This window comes from Vipera berus (assembly GCF_964194415.1).
Source record: "Vipera berus genome assembly, chromosome: 4".
Lineage (NCBI taxonomy): Eukaryota > Metazoa > Chordata > Lepidosauria > Squamata > Viperidae > Vipera > Vipera berus.
Window position 1 is genome coordinate 69,553,777 of NC_138206.1, and position 21,344 is coordinate 69,575,120.

The 21,344-nt window shown below is 41.9% G+C and overlaps 1 protein-coding gene across 14 annotated transcripts in view; it reads right to left on the reverse strand.

The window, feature by feature from the left end:
* CDKL5 (cyclin dependent kinase like 5) overlaps nucleotides 1-17,660 on the reverse strand; it is a 97,837-nt gene extending 80,177 nt beyond the window's left edge. For all 14 annotated transcript variants that reach the window (XM_081327018.1, XM_081327013.1, XM_081327016.1 and 11 more), the window contains exon 1: nucleotides 17,563-17,660. The gene's annotated coding sequence lies outside the window, so the exon portion shown is untranslated. The remainder of the gene's footprint in view (nucleotides 1-17,562) is intronic.
* Nucleotides 17,661-21,344: the final 3,684 nt, after the last annotated feature.

A 21,344-nucleotide genomic window follows, 5' to 3' on the forward strand; every position in this document is an offset into this window, starting at 1 on the left:
AAAACTATTATTTCTTACAGTTTCTGTAGTAGCAATGGATATATTATACATAGTACTATCCTTGAAGGTAGTCCAGAAACTTTAGTTTAGTAGCCCAAAATACTGGCTAAAACTGGGCAGTACAAATATATATATCAAATTTATATAATCTGACTTCACTTCAAGTTTCAATTCAACCTGTTGGCCTTAATCTAAAAATCCCTTCAGGGCGTGAGATCACAGAATCAGAAGTAACATTTCATTCCGTATGTTTTAATCACAGCCAACGAGGAAGCCCTGATTGTGGACAGCTTCTTTTTTTTGCAAGAATTCAGGAATATGCCTTTTCCTTGATAATTTTCTGTCTACAGAATTCTCTCCAGACATAATTATTGCCAACTTGTTTTAGAATGTGATTATTTTATTGCATATTTTAATTATTCAAACATTTTATCATGTGATTATGTAGTATTCTGAGTTCTTCAAGAAAAATGTACTTTTGAAGGATGGAATACAAATTCTAAAATTAATCTTAGGCAAATGCACAGGAAGGGATTTGGAATTTAAATTGGCCTAATGAAATATTGCCTCAATATTTCTTTTTCTTATAAATATTACTACTTTTTAATAGATCAACGAGGATTCGCAGTAAAGGTTTACACATTTTTACATTGTGTGTTTAAGTACAAAGTACCGTATTTTCCGGCGTATAAGACGACTTTTGAACCCCTGAAAATCTTCTCAAAAGTTGGGGGGTCGTCTTATACGCCCAGTCGCCTTATACGCCAGAAAATCAGTGGGTGGCGTCTGGCAGCTGGGGAGTGCGCGCGTGTGCAGGACTGCCCTGCCGACTCCCATCTGACGCTCTTCGCTCTTGAGGCAGCTGCTGCCTCAAGAGGGAAGAGCCGGCTCGCTCTTCCCTCGAAGAGCGTGGAGCCGGCAGGGAAGTCCTGCGTGCGCGTGCGTTTGCAGGACTTCCCTGCCGGCTCGCTCTTCCCTCGCGTCGGACGGGAGCCGGCAGGGAAGTCCTGCACATGCGCGCGCACGCAGGACTTCCCTGCCGGCTCGCTCTTCCCTCGCGTCGGACGGGAGCCGGCAGGGAAGTCCTGCACACCCGCGCGCACGCAGGACTTCCCTGCCGGCTCGCTCTTCCCTCTTGAGGCAGCAGCTGCCTCAAGAGGGAAGAGCGTGGAGCCGGCAGGGACGTCCTGCGTGCGCGTGCGTTTGCAGGACTTCCCTGCCGGCTCGCTCTTCCCTAAGAGCGTCGGACGGGAGCCGGCAGGGAAGTCCTGCACATGCGCGCGCACGCAGGACTTCCCTGCCGGCTCGCTCTTCCCTCGCGTCGGACGGGAGCCGGCAGGGAAGTCCTGCACACCCGCGCGCACGCAGGACTTCCCTGCCGGCTCGCTCTTCCCTCTTGAGGCAGCAGCTGCCTCAAGAGGGAAGAGCGTGGAGCCGGCAGGGACGTCCTGCGTGCGCGTGCGTTTGCAGGACTTCCCTGCCGGCTCGCTCTTCCCTAAGAGCGTCGGACGGGAGCCGGCAGGGAAGTCCTGCTCCCGTCCGACGCTGCGCTTCCGCCGGGCGGTGCTGGCCGAGACGAGCCAGCAGGCAGCCGCCGTGAATGCGGCGCTGAGGGGCAGCAGCCCCATGCGCAGCAGCAGCCGCCGGCTCAGCAACAGGTCCGAGCGCAGGAGCCGCACCGCCAGGCTGCCCAGGAAAAGCAGCCACACCGAGAGGCTGCACGCCCAGTCCAGCTCCATGAGGGGCAGGGCGGGAAGCCGGCCGGGAAGAGGGACCGGGAGCCCGGGCCGAGCGCGCCTCGGCCGACGGTGAGAGGGAAGCGGCACATGAAAAAGAGGCTGCGGGCGGAGCTGCCCCGCCCTGCGCCGAATGGGAGAAGTTCAAGGCCTGGGGGGGGAAGCAGGAGGGGCGCCGGCCGTGGCGGGTGGCGGCTGCCCTCCGGCGCTGCCTGCCGCCCGGGAAACGCTGCGTCTCAGGGGCCAGCAGAAGCACGGGAGCAGTGGGAGGGCCGGCGGGGCCAGTCGGGCCTTCGCCTCCTCTGCGACGGACCGGGACGGCAGGGCATGTAAGTATTTTACGGCGTATAAGACAAAAAACCTTGAAAAACTTCTTAAAAGTAGGGGGTCGTCTTATACGCCGGAAAATACGGTAAGTACAAAAATCTAGTATAAGTGTAGTATAAGAACTACAAACTATCAGAGGCAAGATTACTAGCTTAAAAATGTATAAACTCATGAGGAAAAGCATGCTGTAACAACATTAAATGTCATAAAAATAAATATCGAAGAGCCCAATATCAAAAGAGAATTGGAAAAGGAAGAAGATTGAGAATTTATATTTAATCCTGTGATAACAGCCATTTATATATATCTATATCTATATATCTATATCTAGGGACGTGGTGGCTCAGTGGGTTAGGACACTGAGCTTGTAGATCAGAAGGTCGGCAGTTTGGCGGGTCGAATCCCGAGTGCCACGTAACAGAGTGAGCGCCTGTTATTCCAGCTTTCTGCCAACCTAGCAGTTCGAAAGCACGTAAAAATGCAAGTAGAAAAATAGGGACCACTACGATGGGAAGGTAACAGCGTTCCGTGTGCCTTTGGCGTCTAGTCATGCCGGCCACATGACCATGGAGACGTCCTCAGACAAGCGCTGGCTCTTCTGCGGGCCGCAGATGCATGCTAGTCATTTCCAACTCTAGGGGCCGGTGCTCATCTCCGTTTCAAAGCCGAAGAGCCAGCACTTGTTCGAGGACGTCTCCGTGGTCATGTGGCCGGCATGACTACACGCCAAAGGCGGACGGAACGCTGCTACCTTCCCACTGTAGTGGTCCCTATTTTTCTACTTGCATTTTTACGTGCTTTCGAACTGCTAGGTTGGCAGAAAGCTGGGATGAGTAACAGGCGCTCACTCTGTTACGCGGCACTCGGGATTCGACCCGCCAAACTGCCGACCTTCTGATCGACAAGCTCAGCATCCTAACCCACTGAGCCACCGCGCATATATGCATGAGACAACATATGTTCAATTATGAGAAATTTTGAAACTTTTATATCAGTGTATATAGTCTTAACAGGAACTTTATTAAATCTCCTTTCCATTTCGCAAAGACTTTAATTAATGCTTTTTTAAAGGCACAAGGTCATATTTTTATGATCTCAAAAGCAATTACAGGTAAAACATATCTTAATACATAAACATGCATCATTTCAATCCCTAATAATTCAAGTAAATTGCCTGCGGTCTTTTGGTAGAAATCCAAAGTCATAATTGAATCATGATACAAAATATTGGACCAGATGAATCTAATAAAGCAGGATGGATAATAATCTATGATTTAAAATAAAAAATCAGATTTTTTATTTAAAACAGATTTTTTGATTTTTATCAAATTTATTTTAATAAAATGCTTTTGGAGTAAAAATCTATCTAAATATAGTTTTCTATTTAAGATACATTAATACTTTAGTTTATTCAGCATGAAATGGAGCTTAGTTATGTAGCATGAGACTGTATGTTCTGCAATATTTACATTTTTGGTAATCTCATTCAATGAATCCAAGCTCTACAAGCTGAAATAACATGCACTGCACTGACGCATTCACACAATTTCACGGTAATCATGAGATAAATCATAAAACAAAGTTCAGGAATATTCCTTTATCCCATTGTTTTGCAAATCTATGTACACTACAAACTGTATGATTTTTTGAAGAGAAATGCATCTGTACCAGGCTCTAAGTGTTTTAATTAAATAAAAGAATTTGAGCAATTCTCCAACTACGTGTGATTAACCTATATCGCTGTTTTACTAACTTGACAGCTTATTATTCTAAATAGGAAACTTTCATTTTGTTTGCAAATAATAATATTAAAGATTCTAACTACCAGCAAAAATGAGTGCTTACATTTAAAGAGCACCTGTCATTTCAGATCCATCATGGCAGCGCCTGTTAGCAGGCATCCACTCACATGTCCCTCACCTTGTTGTGTCACTGCCGCATCACCAGCTGTCCCATTAAAGTGAGTGGGACTGTCGGTGAGTCAACAGCGGGTCAGAGGAGGGGCCAGCGCGGAACAGAGATGACAGTTGCTCTTTAAAAATTATGATTTAAATCAAGTTGATTTAAATCAAGACTTTTTACTAAGTGATTTAAATCAACTTGATTTAAATCAAATCCACCCTGTGATAAAGCCACTTTGTGATAAATATTCTTAGGAGATGGTACTATATGTACACTGAATAACAAATAGAAGTCAGAATCTGTAACAAAAGTTCTTTGTATTAACATCTCTGATTATAATGCAAAAAAGAACAGAAAAGAAAGAACAAAACATCATTCTTTAAGTGCATGTCTCCACACAGCAAAAAATTTATAGTGAGATAACATCACAAAATAAATAGGGCTGAAGTAGTATGGCAAACTTCTTTTCATATTAACTTATGTGAAGTGATTTTAATAAATTGTTCAGATAGATTAAAATTAAAAGCCATTTTACATGTCACAGGACTTCATAGGTTTCTAAGAATGTGTGAAGGCTGAATGTGTAGAATGATGGGGTCACATACACTGGGTTTCATGTACACAACTTCACATTTTTCCTAGCCAACACCTCCTTGTCCTTTTTGCATTAAAGTGCAACACTGTGTTATCTTGGATAAAGCAAGGTAAAAAACTCCCTTAGAATCAATTCAGCCTATGTGTGTATCTAAATTAGAATTCTAAGTTATGGGTAAAATCAACTGTTGTATTATATACTGTATATATTGATATATGTACAAAATATGTGGGAAGGAAGTGCAGTATGGTCTTTTATTTACTTCCTCAATTCTTGTTTTTCTGAGTTAATAAAATTAAATAGCTGCTTGAGCAACTGGAATCAGAAAATTATCTCAGGCACTCTTTGGATTGAATGTACAAATAAGTATTATTGCAAATAATTCTTTCCTGGGTAAGGTGCTAAAACAAGTGTTCTATATTTCCAGGCATTATTTGATTAAATTCAATTATATCTATTACCAACTGGTTTTAGCACAGGAGCTGTCTAAATTTCATGAGTGATAATCTGTACCAAGAAGGGAGGAAAGGGGAGATCCTACTAATTGGTTTGGATTTTTTTCAGAGGTTTTCATCTATATCTGCCATTGGATTTTTCTAGACAGACTCACTGAATTTGGGAAGAACTTCTCTTAAAAGATAGAATTTGATATTTTTTATTCTAGAAAAAAAGGTAAGCAAATGAAAAATTCCTAAAGACATAAAAACATGCAAGGAATAGAAAGTAGGTTTATCTCTCACACTATAGTATTAGCACTAGGGTCAGCTACAATTAAATACATGGAAGTACAGCCCCAGTAAAAGGGAGTGTGTATTATATATAGATGTTGCAATTAGGTGTGATGTTTTAACAAGATCTAAATTACTTATCATAAACTCAGATGCTGTAAAAACTCTAGACCACAGGTCTGCAACCCACGGCTCCGGAGCCGCATGCGGCTCTTTCAGCCGTCTCCTGCGGTTCCCAGTCCTCTGCCATGTGCAGTCCAAAAAAAAAAGTGGGACTAAAAAAGTTCAACCAATCAATTCAAATATGCAGGGTAGGTGCATATCTCGCCTTGGCTCCACTCTTCAGTCAAACCCTGTTCTGCGCATGCGCGCATGTACGTGCATGTGCACACATTTTTTGCGGCTCCCAGTTTTTCCTTTTGTGAGGGAACCGGTTCTGAGTGGCTCTTTCACTGTTTCAGGTTGCTGACCCCTGCTCTAGACAAATATATGGAGGAAATGGACAATTTTGACTACCACTCAAATTAAGTTGCTGGTGAAAAAGAAAACTATTGCCATATATTGGTTAGCACATCCCAAATGCATCTGGCTAGCCACAAAGAACGCTGGACTCACAAATCTGGCCTGATTTATCCCATTTCCTCTTACATTCTACTGCTACTGAAAAGACCTCAGCACTGAAGAATTCTTGCCCAGTGCTACAGTACCAAAGTTATGGCATCTTCATGTTTCCATCTTGTCTTTTAATGTATTTTTTTTTCTTTTGCAAAAACTGATAGTCTGAATTCTGATTTGGATCCGATATAGCATGCCTTGCCTCCCCACCCCAAAAAAGTACCTCACACACCTACTCTTTAATTTTAACATTATTCAGATCAAGAAATAAAGAGATGTTGATTTGTTACTGACTGAAATATTCTGTCAGGTAACAACTAATTCACTGAAGGTCTATATGGCCTCATACTGTAGTACCTTTCATCCATCAAGCGTCCAGCCAGTCCTTTCATGTAAAATACGGTTTAGTTCAGACTACATGTATCTATCTTTCAAGCCTAATAATGATCATGACCTTAATGATGGCAGGAAAGTCATGCATTAACAGTTTGTACAAAGCTCTTACTCTGGTTATTTCCACCAAAATGAAGCAATTAATGCAGCAATTGTTTTAACAAATACTGTATAGGAATGTGTGGATGTTATATAATCAGACCACATTCATATATTAAAAATATGTCTGTAATTAGAGATACTTCTTTCATGCTTCTTTAATTCCAGGCTATCAAACAGGCTTACAGGGCTTCACAGGGCAGACCCACTTTTTGCCCGGACAGAGAAATGATGGAGACTAGAAGCTTTGTCTGCTTGCATAAGTGTTCGGGTACCTATGGGTTACGCTCCATTCCTAAGCACCCCATAAGCGCCCAAACACGTTTTGCCCAGACGGAGAAATGACAGAGACTGGAAGCTTCATCTGCTTGCAAATGGTGCGCTTTGAAATGGTGCAATTAGCTCCGTTTCAAAGTGCCCCATTTGCAAGCAGACGAAGCTTCCAGTCTCCCTCTGGGCTAAAAGTGCACAGCGAAGCCGGGCAGGGGGGAAAGCAGGCGATCAGGACATGCTGTGCGTCCGCCTGGTTTGCAGGCGGCTTGCAAGGCAGCAGATGGAAGCAGAGGAATGGGTGATCCTGACACACTGCCCACTCTGTCCTATCTTCTCTTGGCTTGCCCACAGCTGTGCCTGGGTGGGCAACCATGCAGCGCGTCAGGATTGCCTGCCTCCCCCCTCCCCCGTGCTTCTGTCTCCACCTGCTGTTGGTGTTGCTGCACAAGCCTCCTGGCAAGCCTCCCACGAGCCAGACAGCTGCACATCACATCCGGATTGCCTGACTCCCCCTTCCCGGTTTCTGCCTCCACAGTCAGACTTACCAATGCTGTGCCCAGGGGCTGGTGGGCTGAAGCTGCTACCAGACACCACTGGTCCCCACGCACTCAATGCCTCTTGTGCTGGCCACACCCATCCCCACAGGCTTATTTTTGGGGTGGGGCTTATATTAGACCCACCCCAAAAATCAGGCTAGGGCTTATTTTCAGGGTGGGTCTTATTTTCGGGGAAATGGGTATCCCTCTACTGATGCAGTCTAGGACTGCACTAGGGTTTTTTTGGCAGCTGCAGCACACTGCTGGCTCATACTTAAGTGGTTATTCACTAGGACACCTAGATCCCTGTCAAAGTTACTACTGTTGAGTCAGGTCCCACCTATTCTATAGTTGGACATTTGGTTTTTCCTGCCAAAGTGCAGGTCTTTCTCACCACTGAACTGCATCTTATTAAATGAATATAATCTCAACTTCTTTCCAATACTTCTTCTCCCCAGGTTCTGAAATTAGCATCTTTTGCTCCTCTCTCAACTCCTGGGAAAGAATCCTGGGACTGTATGTCAAGAATATATAATACCATTAGAATTACCAACAGTATGAACATCATCACAGTTGCCCAGCTAAAAGCAAACAGACACCTATATTGGTCAATAGCAATATAGGACATCTGAAAATAGAATATCAGTTTTACTAACAATGTAAAGGCATAATTTCATACTGTGTGGGAGAGAGCAATGGGAAATGGCAATTGTATTTTAACAGAACACTTACATAGACAACAAGTATAAAATGATAATATGTTTTGGAAAGCATATTAAGTGAAACTCAATGTGCTACTGAGGAAGAACTCAGATCTTTGGGAATATTAATGATAGTTATGAAGTGACTAGATGTCTTTCAGATGTCCAGTTGCTAAGTTATCTAGACTGTATAAAGGTATTTTAAATGAATGTTGGAAATATAAATGTAAAGAAGGGACTTTTTATCATTTATGGTGGACATGTGATAAGGCAAAGGAATATTGGAGTAGGATTCATATATAAATGCAGAAAATTCTTAAAGTGAACATAAAGAATAAATCAGAAACTTTCCTTCTGGGTCTAATAGAAAGAGAACTGGGGGAAAAATCAGAACTCTGATTTTGTATATTATGACGGCAGCAAGACTGCTCTATGCACAAAAGTGGAAGGATGCCTCAATTCCTACCATGAATGAATGGTTACAAAAGCTGATGGAATTAACAAAGATGGCCAAATTGATAAAAAAAAAGAACCTAAGTACCGGTACTTTTGTTTCTACTTGGAAACCGCTTCTGGACTTTGTGCTTGAGGTGGAAAAAAGTGATAAAATGATTTTGGGGTTTACTGATTAGACTGATTTGCCGATACAGAAATGGCTAGTGCATACATACTACTATAGAAATGTAAAAGGTTGAGATTTGATTTTAATGTCTGATTTTACTGCAACAGAGAGTTGGAAGTCAATGCCTTTTAATTCTTCCCCTCCCCTTCTTCACACCTTTTTGTTTTCCCTTTTTCTACTGTTGTCCCCTATTATTTGCTTTTGTATTTTCACGTTTTATGTTATAAATGAATAAAACTAATAAAAAAGACATGTTCAGTTGCTGACGCTATCAAGCAGGGGAAGAAATTATGAAATCATAATAGCAGAACTATAGTGGAAATGAAATATAAGAAAGATGAATATGTGAAAGCTGAACATTTAAATCAACTACACATTGCATTGTGGCATCACCTACTGTAATGGATACTTTCAAGGACAAGCAAGGATAGTTCTTGGGTACAAATCAATAATAGAACTTTGACTTTATGACAACCCTCGAATATGATGGTTATCCAAGTTTATTTAAGAACGCTAATGCAGAAGGGGAGGAAATTGATTAGTTTTAAGATCAAGGTCAATCTGAAATTGACAAAACATCCAAGAAAGATGTGCTGCTTGTGATTGGAGACTGGAATACCAAAGGTGGAAATATTAAGGAAAACATAGCTGGACTTTGTGACCTAGGAAACCAGAATGGAAAATAAACCATAAATTTCTGCCAAGTCAATGATTTCTTCATTGCTAATGCAGCCATTCAACAATCAAAATGGCTTCATATGTAGCCATTACTAGATGATATACACAGAGATTAAACTGACTATTATTGGTTCAAGAAGGTAGCCCAGTTATAACTGCAAAGACATGACCAAGGATTGACTATGGAACAGATCATGAACTGCTCTTTGAGTCAAATTACAGTGGAAGAAGAAATGTGACCATAACACATGAACCCTAAACATGTCTCTGCCATTTTCAAAAAGAACATCACGAATCATTTTACAGTTCTTAAACTCATTGATAGGGAACCAGAGAGATTGAGGAATGAAACCAAAGTAGCTGTTAAAGATGAATATGAAAAGAATTTGCCAGAGACCAAAAACAGAAAAAAGCAAACTGGATGCCAGAAAAACAGTATATTTGGTAAAAAGCCAAGAAAGACAAAAATCTCAGGAAGGAACTTGCAAAAAAATTCAGATGATTGTGAGAAGGGATAAAAGACAATATTATAATGACATCTGTAAATACAGTAGTGGCCAAAATTGTGGAAACCTTTTGGGAAAAGTGTATTTTTGAGGTTTGATGGTTAATAACACTACTTTTTGGAGTAGTACCATAAAATTATATATTAATGGAAAGATAATTTAATCAAGAATGTAATGCAACAAAGTTTGTTCAATTATTTATACTGTATTCTATGAAAAGTTATAGCCAAGTATCCAGAAAAAGGAAGCACAACTTGCTTAGGTTGATATCAGGTAGCTTTCCTTCATCTGATTGTAGCCAATGAGCATGAGTGTTTAGAGAGCCAATCAGGTGTCATCTTGTTTTGGCAATGGGCCAATCAGATCACAGTAGGATTCAGTTACTGATGTCATGAGAGGAGGACATTGGTCAGTGTGTTATGTGATCGCTATCAAGTTGGTTGGGTTTTTCTGTGTTTTTTTCATTTAATGAGCTTGTAAAACGTAATAAAAATTAAAGTAATGGTGCAAAGAGTTGACTGGTTGCCCAGAAAGCGATTTAAAATAGTATTATTAAGTGAACAAGGCTACAGTTATAAAGAAATTAGAAGAAAAAATGGTGGAAACTTAACCAAAGGTGGCATTTCTACTGTACACTTTTCCCAAAAGGTTTCCACAATTTTGGCCACTACTGTAGATTTAAGATGGAAGCAATAAAGAATATATATAAATGATAGAAGCAGACACAAACACAAAAAAGAAAAGCCTTCTAAAGATCTCTGAACCTAGAATAAGGTTCCAACCTCAAATTATAATAAAAGACATAACAGAGCAGATAATAACTAATTCAAAGAATTTCTGACAATACCAAAGAAATAGTATGATGAAATTCTGTACAATAGAAATGTCAACATCTAAAATGGCTTAGAAGAGTTTCCTAAGTTACAAAAACCTCTGGTACCAAAAGATGAACTCTGGTCACTACAAAGTCAGAAAGATACAGAAATTGATAGAGTATCTATAGAAATATGGCAAGGAAAAGCATAAGAAAAATCATTCTTCAGATTGGCGGGCATAGATTAGGACTTCTGTAAAAGTCCTAATCTATGCCTGCCAATCTGAAGAATGACATAGTGGCTAATGGACTGGAAGAGGTTGGTCTACATACCAATACCAAAAACAAGGAGACTTAACAGTGTGAAAACAATTGCACAATATTCTCTTATGCTAGCAAATTATGCTTATTAAAGGAAATGTCAGATGTTCAAATTGGTTTTAGAAAAGGCCAAGGAAGCATAAACATTACTGCTGATCCATGCTGGATAACTGAGAAAGTCAACAATCCACACACACCCCAAAAAGTCTGTCTGTACTTCATTTGTTGGACTTGGGTTGTTTTGTGCATGAAAAGATATGGAATGTGCTTAGAAAAATGGGACTCTCAGAATATCTCACTGACTTCATCCAAAGCCATAATCTGGTTAGAATATGGTGAAACAGACCAGTTCCAGGTCAGCAAAAAAAGAGTAAGAAGATGCCATAAACTCTCCCGGCAATTATTCTATATCATGAATATATATTGAGAAAGCTGGACTGAAATATGAGTGTGGTTTTAAAATGGAAAGAAGAAACATCAGTAACCTGTGCTACACTGATGACACCAGTGATAATTGACAATGCCAAGGATTTGAAAGTTTGAATAATGAAAGTCAAGGACTACAGTGAAAAATGGTACTAAAATTAAATATAAAAACCAAAGTAATGACAAGTACAGCAACTAACCATTGAATTGACATTTAATATATTGAGGTAAGCTGTAAATCTGGGAAATTCTGCTGCCAATTCAACAATAGCACAATGTTTTTTTTAATATTCTGCTTTTCAATAAAGCAAGCTTATTGGGATACTGAAAATTAAGATCAATTATCATTTACTGAATTACATTAAATGACGTTTTAAAACAAAAATAACTGCTTTTTTCTTTAGTTTCATAGTGTTTTTACATGATGTAAAATGGTAATTTTACATGATGACACCTTGCAAATCCCCCTAAAAAAATACTATTGGAAAAGATACATTTTTGCTTTCCTAGAACTCAGTTTAAGCATGAATTGTTTAAGGTTTACACTTTTTAAAACACCTTAGGCATTTAAGTATAAAATTGTTCAACTCCTCCAGTTATACAGGCTCCTTCTTAGCTGACTGAGGTCTGGCTTGATTATTTGGGGGAAGTTTCAGCCTGTAAGTTTTGGAGTAGTGCAGCCACATGTATATTGGATCCAGATTTCTCTTAGTTCAGACATGTCAAACACAAGTCCCGCAGGCCAGATCTGGCCCGCGAAGTGGTTTCATGTGGCCCGCGGAGCGCGTAGCTGGGTGCCCCCTTGGGGAAGTGGGGCTGGGCTAGGTGCCATGGGAGCTCGAGGGCTGGGCTGGGCATTTGACCTCTGCTGCCCAGGACTCCAGGTAGCCGATGCCACTGTCCAGCACCCCCCTGCACAGCCTGAGAGGGACAGTGAGGCTTCTCCAGTGGACCATGCTCTGAAGCTCGCCCCGGTCCCACCCCCCTCTGCCAGAGACCCTCGGATCTGCCCCAGTCCTGCCGAGGCCCCCATAGGTACCCCTGACATGAGCAATGTGGATCTGGCCACACCCACTCCAGCCACGCCCATCCTGGCCCCACTCCCCCACCCCCTAGAGGGCAACCACAATGCTGAGGCTCTCAATGAAATTGGGTTTGACACCCCTGTCTTAGTTTACCAAGATCTCCAGGGAAATGACAACGATTGGCCCAAGCAGTGAAGAATGATTAATACAGCCCCTCTTCAGGAAATCTTCACTAGAACCAACAGTACTAAATAATTTTTGAGCATCCTCCAAGAGGTTATGGAAAAGTTGGTTGAATTGCAGCTTCAAAGACCCTGGAGGAAGTGAATTATCTAGCCATCCATTTAGGCTTCAGGGCTGGTTAGAATAGAGAGAAAGCACTGATCCCACCTCGGAAGTATCTGACAGAACCTGGATGAGAGAATTACATCCATTCTCACCATCCTTGATTTATCAACAGTTTTCAATACCACCAATCATGGTATACCTCTGGATCAATCTCAAAAGATGGAAGTGGGAGGCAACTGTTTTGCAGTAATTGTCCTCTTTCCTCTGGTGTGGTTCCAGTCAGTTTGGTTGCGGGAGATCTAGCCCAAGACCCCTGTTCTGTTTTCCCTTCTGGATCTATTATTTGTACTGTGTAATTCTATACAAGCTACTCAAAGTTGCTTGGCAAATGGGTGGCCTTAAAAACCAAATTATAATGGAATATTAAATAAATAAAATTGATTTCAAACATTATAAAATGCCCCATATATTAGTTAAGAGTTTTTAAGTAAAACATGATTGATAGACCTTTCACAGTCAATTGATACATTAAAAATAGTCTTATTTCCACATTGTTTTGTGTTGTTAAAGCCTTAAGGTTTTCTGCCTTCTCATCCTGTCTATTTTTCCAGTTGTCTAGTCTTTTCCAATGCATTGACAGAGAGAATTACTGTAATGGTCACACAAAGTTTCTGCTTTCAACACCATCAACTGAGAAGTCTTAAGGTATCTCAGTGCCATAACTTTTCCCATAATGCCAATTCATAAAAGTTAAATTATCTTCCTTGAATGACCTATATTTTCAGCCAACATTTCTAACTGTTGATTGTCATTACAGACATGCTTTCTTAGAATTTATTCCATCAGATTAGAATAATGCATGAATATACTAAGATTTCATAGGATTAGATTGCACATAAAAACTTAAGTGTGATGTAACAAAGATATTTTATTTGATAAGCAATAAAAACTAAGGGCAGAACTAGCACTGATTTTAATATCCATATATAAGAAACACAACATAATGTTAATGGTTTAAGAATTTTTAATATGAGCAAAGAATTTTGCTAAATTTGTTTCTTAAATCTAATAATTCTTAATGTTAATTCAAAGACATAATTATTAAGAAATCTTGTGCATTTTAAGTGCATAAATCTGTATATAATCTCATTAAGGAGAATTCATTAAAGAGAATAAAAATGCCCAGAATTAACCTCTACTTTTATAAATACTATTGTAAAATTAATAGAAAAGTTGTCCCAGATAAATCAAATGTCTCTATAAAGTAAAAATAAAATGCTTTAACATAAATATCCATCATAAGAAAACTTCAAAACTTCTATTAGAAGTTTGGCATATGGAAGAAGATTTATGTAGAGAAGGGCTTTTCAATCTTTTCACCCATTGTACCACTTTTAAGATATGGCAACATCCGAGTACCACCAGTCGCCTAGCAAGGTGTCAAAAACGTGTCAAAAAAAGAGGAAAAAAGTGATGAAGTACAGGTAGTCCTTGACTTACAACAGTTCGCTTAGTGACTGTTTGAAGTTACAATGGCACTGAAAAAAGTGCCCCCCAAGCCACAGCTGAGCAAGACACCTGCCTGCCCACCCGGCAGCGCTCTTCCTCCTTTCCGAAGCTTTCATTGTTGTGAGCATTTCTGTTGAGGACTGGCAGCCAGGGTGTGTGGGTGGGTGTTTGGTTTTTATTCCCGCCCCCGTCTCTTGGGTGGTTGCAGCAGGCTTTGGTCACTTCACATGACCCTGGGACACTGTGACCGTCATAAATATGAATCAGTTGCCAAGCATCTGAATGTAAATCACCAGACCCTGGACATGCTGCAACATTCCAGCTGATCGGCGCTTCCTCTGGGCTCAGCAGAAGTGCCAGGATCAGCGCCGAGCTCCAGCTGGAGCCTGGTGCTAATCCTGGCGCTTCCACTGAGCCCTGACAGCCCCGAAGAAGTGCTGATCCTGGCGCTTCCACTGAGCCCTGACAGTCCTGCAGCTCCAGCCATCTCTCACTCAGGCTTGTGCGGTGCTGCCACCGGTTCAGCTCATTTCCCTCCCCCGCTACCACTTTTCTAGGATGGTCACGTACCAGCTGCCATGTGCCAATGTACCACAGGTGGTACCCATACCACTGGTTGAAAAGCCCTGATGTAGAGGGTCATTAATCATTATAAATATAATTCAATACATCTTCCTTTTTTAAAGCAAGCAATACAAATGTAATTTGAAACATAGAAATAATCAGTAAATTACATTAATAACTAAAGAAAATTTCACTTTTATCCTTCTATCTAAATAAAATTTGTTTACAGATTTTAAGAATAAATTATGATATCAGAAAAATTAGAACATCCTCAAAAATGAATGAGCAATAACATGAATATGAAATTCTGTTTAGTCCAGCCAAAAAATCTACACAATTGTTTCACTGATTTCAAAGAACTTTTATTTGTAATGTTAAAGATTGATCGCACTAAATTATGTTAAGCACAAAATTAAATTCCTGAAGATAGCATTCAGACCTGCTACCTTTATCTTACTCATCAAATAGCTAATTAAAGTTGCAGGTTAAGTACCTGAGGTGGGAGTTCTTTTTTCAAACTTGAATACAAAACTGGAATAAATTAGTATCTCAACTATATCATGAAGATGAAAGCAGTGACCTTCAATTTGTTTTAAAGATAAAACTTTGCACAATATTAGAGTATGTAATCCATAAGCATAAATATAAATTACAGAATAGCTCTTTGTAAAATTAGTACTGAGCACTATAATTTACATCTCAAATAACAGGAAATTTAATTATACAATTTATCTGGGCAACTCTATACATGTTTAAATCCCATTAAGTTCAAATAGGATTGTGCTACCTCCTTAATACATGTAGAAGTTATGATAGTTTGGCATATACTTAGTGCTGTGATTCCAAATCAAACTCCTGCCAAGAAGTTTTACATTCAAAACCATGGGGAAAAGTTCAAATCACCTTTTCTTTCTTATAACAATAAAACCATTTTAGGAAAAACTATATTTAAAAATTGGCCCCATTTTTTAATTTTCTAAGCAAAGAAAGCAGGAGATAGAAGATAGGGAAAAAATAAGTAGATTGCATTGACTATTTTTTCTTCTTCCCCAGAGACTTTATATAACCCATCACTGATTTTATTTCAACTGCCTCATTTGATGGCAAACTTGGACATTAGCCAATAACTACCATGCATATATGTGTGAGTGCTGCACTCAAATATATTGTATGCAGATTTAAAAAAAGACGACATGTTCCAAGTTATTTGGTGTGAGAGGCCAAGGAAGAAATTTTGAAAAATAATATTCAATTAGGACATTTTTTCTGCTTCATTACCTTCAGATTTAATTTGCACTACCTGTCAAGTAATTAAACACTTGCTTTAAAATACTTTTGTTTTTCTAAAAAATAAACGATTGTAATATTAGATGTGATTGCATAGGTTGAGAATGCTTACATGACAGAAGGGATTCTTTTAACTAAGTCAGTATAGCAAATTAGTAATTTATAGCCCAAGACTAGGAATATACATATACTGCACTGTAAAATTCAACTGCTTTCAGAAGAAAGAGCAATATAGGTGTACAGGTGATGGAAAATTTAATTCTAAGAGCAAAACTAATAAGCAGATATTTTATTTTAAAGGTATTAATGGACTACAGTGAGTGGTCATGAAAGTTGCACTTCAGAGCAAAATCAAGTGACAGCACCATGAGGGAAACCCCTGAACCTATGTTTCTAAAGAAACTCCAAACTTCACCCCAGGGTGTTTCCAGGATTTTGCCCTCACATTAGCTGTCAGTGATCTAAAGCTGTCTGTATCATTTCTTTCACTGAGGAAGAGGAAGGAAGAAGCTAGTGAATAAACATTTTCTCTCATGCATGAATATTCCCAGAGATTTTTAGTCTTATCTTTCAAGAATCTAGAGCAAATAAAACAGAACAGAAAATAAATTTGATGCACATCTTGCAGCCCAGATTACAGCTTTAATGAACAGTGTAGGCAAGGAAACACAAAAAAAAATATTTTACATCTGCAGGATCTCCAAATCCATAAAATTAATCATTCCTAACTCATGGTGGGAGGCAGGGTTTGAAACACAGCATCTCAGACAGAAGACACATATGACATACCATAGGAATACAAATAAGCCACCAGCAGCTGAGAAGGAAGAAAAGCAGCTTGAGTTAAGAATTTTTAAATTAAAACCAGGATAAGGTCAAGCAGGCTGGCGGGTCAGGAGAGATTCATTGCAACTGGAACCCGGTCACTTCCTAAAATTCTCAGGACCATTTATTCAGGGATGCAAGATCTGGTCAGCTCTGGCACTCACCTATGCTGCGGGCTCTTGCTGGGAGGGGGCGGGAAGATGGGCTGTGATGACCGCGGGGAGAGCCCCCCCCGAAACAAAGACCCGAGGAAAATCCTTGTGGAAAAAGGCGGCGAACTTGAGGAGTCGCCAAGCAGATTCGAGGTGCCGAGGAGAGGTGGCAAGTCGAGGCGGGGGGGGGGGGGGAGGTGGGGAGCAACAGCCGCGACTGGCAGATGGGAGCATGCGCGTGCGAGGCGGGCGCGGGGGGGGGGGAGACGCATCGAAGAAGTAGGCGGCATCTTCAAGAACCACAGCCTTGATACGAGGGGTGGTGGGCGTGGGTGTGACTTAAAAGGGGGGCGGTTACGGGAAGTGGGAGGAGGAAGGGGAAAGGATGACATCAAAGAGGCGAGGGCTGGAGGGAGAGTGCAATGACAGGAGCGTGGCCGACAGACGGGAGCAAGTCAACGCCCCCAGACCCACATTCCAGCGACTCCCTGGGCCTCGCACCGATCCGCGATGCGCTTCAGCCGCGTCCGCCTCCACTGCTCCTCCTCCTGCCGCCGCCGCCGCCGCTGCTGATTTCGCTAGGTCCGCCCGCTACAATCCCACCAGCGCCTCCCGCCCGCTCTCGCCTTGCCCGACTCACCGCTCCCGCGTCCAGCCCTCGCTCAGACCGCTGCCGCTTGCAACGCTTTGAGGGAAGGGTTGCTGAGTTGGGTGACTTGTTTGGTTGTTGTTGTTTTTTTGGTCACTGACACGAGCCCTCGCCAATTGGAAACAAGCGCAGGGAAGGAGAGGCCACGCCTTTGTCTAAAGAGAGCCAATAGGAATATACATTCCCCCTGCAGCATGGTGGGCCGAAGATGGGCGGGCATTAGCAGCGCCCCCGCGTCTCCATCCCGTCCTTGTACGTGGATTTAGGCCCGCCCAACGCACTGCATGCGCGGGCTTGGTTGGCTCTGCACCTCGCAAACGCCGAAAGGAGCCGTCGGGGAGAGGCGGGGTTTGGCGGCTGCGGCTGCAAGTGAACGGGTTTGGAAAGGATAGGAGCAGAAAGTCATCCCTGGGAAGTTGTAGCTGCTGTTGATGGCGAAGTGTTGGTGAATTCTCAGGCGTAAGGGACTTGCACTATTATTGATGGCTGCTTTCGTGACGAAGCAGCAAGTATAATACGGGCAGAGACGAGGGATGTAGACTAATAAGATTTTAGAGCCGCCTAGCCATTTATATGAAAAATAGGGGTATGCCTGATCAAGAGATACGGATATAATAATTTCAGCACGACTTGCAAAGCAGGGTATGTTTTTTCTTCCCTCTGTGTTCATGCTTTGAAGGATTAGAGCCAAAATGAGAAAGACTTAAGTCTCTGCTTTGACTAAATGTGGCACAGACATAATCTGAAAACGTTTCTTTCCTGCATCATCATGAGGTGTAATTTGTCTCATCCCCAGGCCATGAATAAAACAGACTTAAACTAGCTACACTCAAAGCTGCACTCAGCATTTGGTGTTTTTCGAATGGGGTATTCAACGACCTCCCAAAATTGTAATGTTGAGGGAGAAGTTTATTAAATATATCAACGCTGTACACTGGAATTTGAAATATATTGAATTTTAGTTTCAGGTAAATAAAATGAAATTGAGATTTTGATCAAGCTCGGCATATCCCTGGTATGTCATCTAAAAGTGAAGTGTGGACATCCAACCAGGAAAAAAATGTCACCTTTGTTGTACATGCCTGGGTTTGTCCTTGATAATTCTTTTCATATGTTTACTTAACTGGCGTACCATAATGTTGGTGTTCCCAGGCTCCTTCTCTTTGGCCATTTTTCAATAACTAGGCAGTTTTAGGAACAAGTTGCATAGTTTTTCTAAATACCTTAGCAGTTTCACATTTCCTCATATTAGGAGAACAGTATGTCCCTCAAAGAATGTGTCTTTTCTAAGAAAGGCGTTATAGCAGAGGTTCCCAACCTTTTGGGCACCAGGGACCAGTTCTGTGGAGAGTGGTTTTTCCGCGAACCGGAGGATGCATTATTTTGTGTGATGCCTGCATGCCGCAGATGGGGCTTTGCTTGTGTGGACCGGTTGCTGGCATGCCGTGGCCTGGTACTGCACCATGGACCGGGGTTGGGGACCCGTGCATTATACCTAATAATATACCAAAAGAGCTTGTCAGACCCTTGGCCTCTATATTGCTTAGGTTGCTTTTGGGTCTGCCATTCTGTCGGGAGGAGAGAGGATGTTGTTCATTTTTCGGGGATGCTATTCTGTTGGGAGGGGGAAGGTGCTGTTTTTCTTCCATTTTCTTTACCCCTTTGATGCATTGGGGTGTGAACAGAGGAAGGAATGTGCCATGGGTCATCTGTCTTATATCTACTCTGCTTCGATGGGAGGAGGATGTCAAGAAATGAAATCCAGAGGACTGGGCCTGGGAACTCCGCTTATCACCTTGGTTCCCATAACAACTTCACACCTGGGGATCACACCTGGGGATTGGATGAAATGTTTTAATGTAAACGTCAGATTTTGCTGTACTTTCCTGCTATCACTGTTTCTCAATAAAAGTTCCTTTTGAAACAATGCCTGTTTCAAGATTTCTGCTTTCTTGGGAGGACTAGTTGAGGCAGGACTTTACATTAAGCAAGATCTGCAAAAAGATCAACCTGGAGAGGCAACTGCCTTACCGTGGGGACCGTGCATACCATGTCCCTCCATGGCAGCAAACAAGGTGCAACCAAATGCGGGGAAGAGTCCGCTGCAAAAACCCATCCAGAAGAAAGCTATTCTGGATGGATAGAGGAATTGACCACAGGAGAGACTTCCATGAAACCTAGATGGTCAGTCGGGGTTGGGTAGAAAGAATGGGAAGGGAGAACCCAGCAAGTAACCTTTACCTGAGGCAGCTGAAAAAAGGGCTGGAAACGGGAGATGGAACTGCTCTCTGATGAGGAGGAAGAATCCAGAGCAGAGAGGGAGTCAACTGACCAGAGCCTGAAGCAAGCTATGCAGTACATGGTGGAAGCTTTCCAAGATCTAAAGGCAAAATCCAGGCAGCGCAGAAGTAAAAAGAGGGAGCAACTGGAAGAAGTTGAATGCGTTGGAAGTGAGCCAGTCATGACCGAAGCCACAGCGGGTGCAACTGGATCCACAGTGACAGCAGCGGCCACCCAGCTGCTCAGCAACCAGCAGCTCCCAGAAGGAGGAATGCACTATGAAAGGAAAAATATATTGATAACTATTTTATGAGCGGTCTAATCAATTATAGTTTAGATTTGAACTTGCTAACAAGTACTTGGCTTTTGCTTGCTGTTGGCCTTCAGTAGGAAATTGTGATCGGCACACGTTTCTTAACAAAAATGGAACATAGGACAAGAATATATGAGAAAAGAGATATTGACTCTAATGGGTACAACATCTGCAATGTCACGTGTAAAAATGATAGTGAGAAAAGTAGTGGTTGGAACAGGGAAAGGGAAAAACAGGAAACTGACTCGGTAGCCAGGGTAACAAAGCAAGAACAGGGAACTAACCCAGTGGTCAGTTTTGAGAAAAGGGAACTATGGAAGGAATTGTTCCAGAAAGTTACATAATGATGGTTTCAACAAGAAAAAGGAAATGGGATGGCTAATAGGTGGTTCCAGAAGGTCAGAGGTGGGCATAGTACTAAGGTATAAAATATGCCTTGAAAGATAAAGGTGTTGCTATTTGGCCACTAAGCCGCCACACTTAATGACTGCTTGTGCATCTGGCCCTTATTGCAATAAGTTGTTGAAATGTAAGTACTGAATTTGTGTGTTAAATTTAAATTCTCCTAAAGTGAGAATTTTCTTGTGTGTTATCTCTTGTTTCATTAAACAAGTTTTTCCCCTGACAACCCCTCCCCCAGAGGGAGAGTCCTGCCAGAGGAACCAAAGCTGATTCCCCTAGGCATGAAATTTGATGGGGATCCCCAACAACTGGGCTTCTTTCTGGCTCAGGTTTTCACCTTCATGCAGGTTTATGGGAAAACCCTCCCCAGTAAGGAAGCCAGGGTCTGGGTCGTCACCTAGCCTTAAAAGGGGCCGCAGCTTGGTGGATGGTTACCCTACACAACTACAACACACTGAAGTTCTGAAACTTCAGCCACTTCATGACAGCCCTGAGTTGGAGATTTGAAGACCACCTGGCCAATCAGAAGGCACAAGGCTGCATAAAGACTGTGAGGCAGGGACGTCTGGTAGCTGAGTACACGGAAGAATTCCGAGGCCTGGCATGCTACCTCGACTGGCCCAAAGAAATCTTAATGGGCTGAATGACAACCTGTACAATGCATGCATGGCCAGAGGCGCCACGGTACAGTTACACGACTCATGCCTCCTGGCTGAAGAGGTGGAGATCAACCAGAATCACAACCCATAAAGCTATGGTAACGCGTGGAAACAATCCC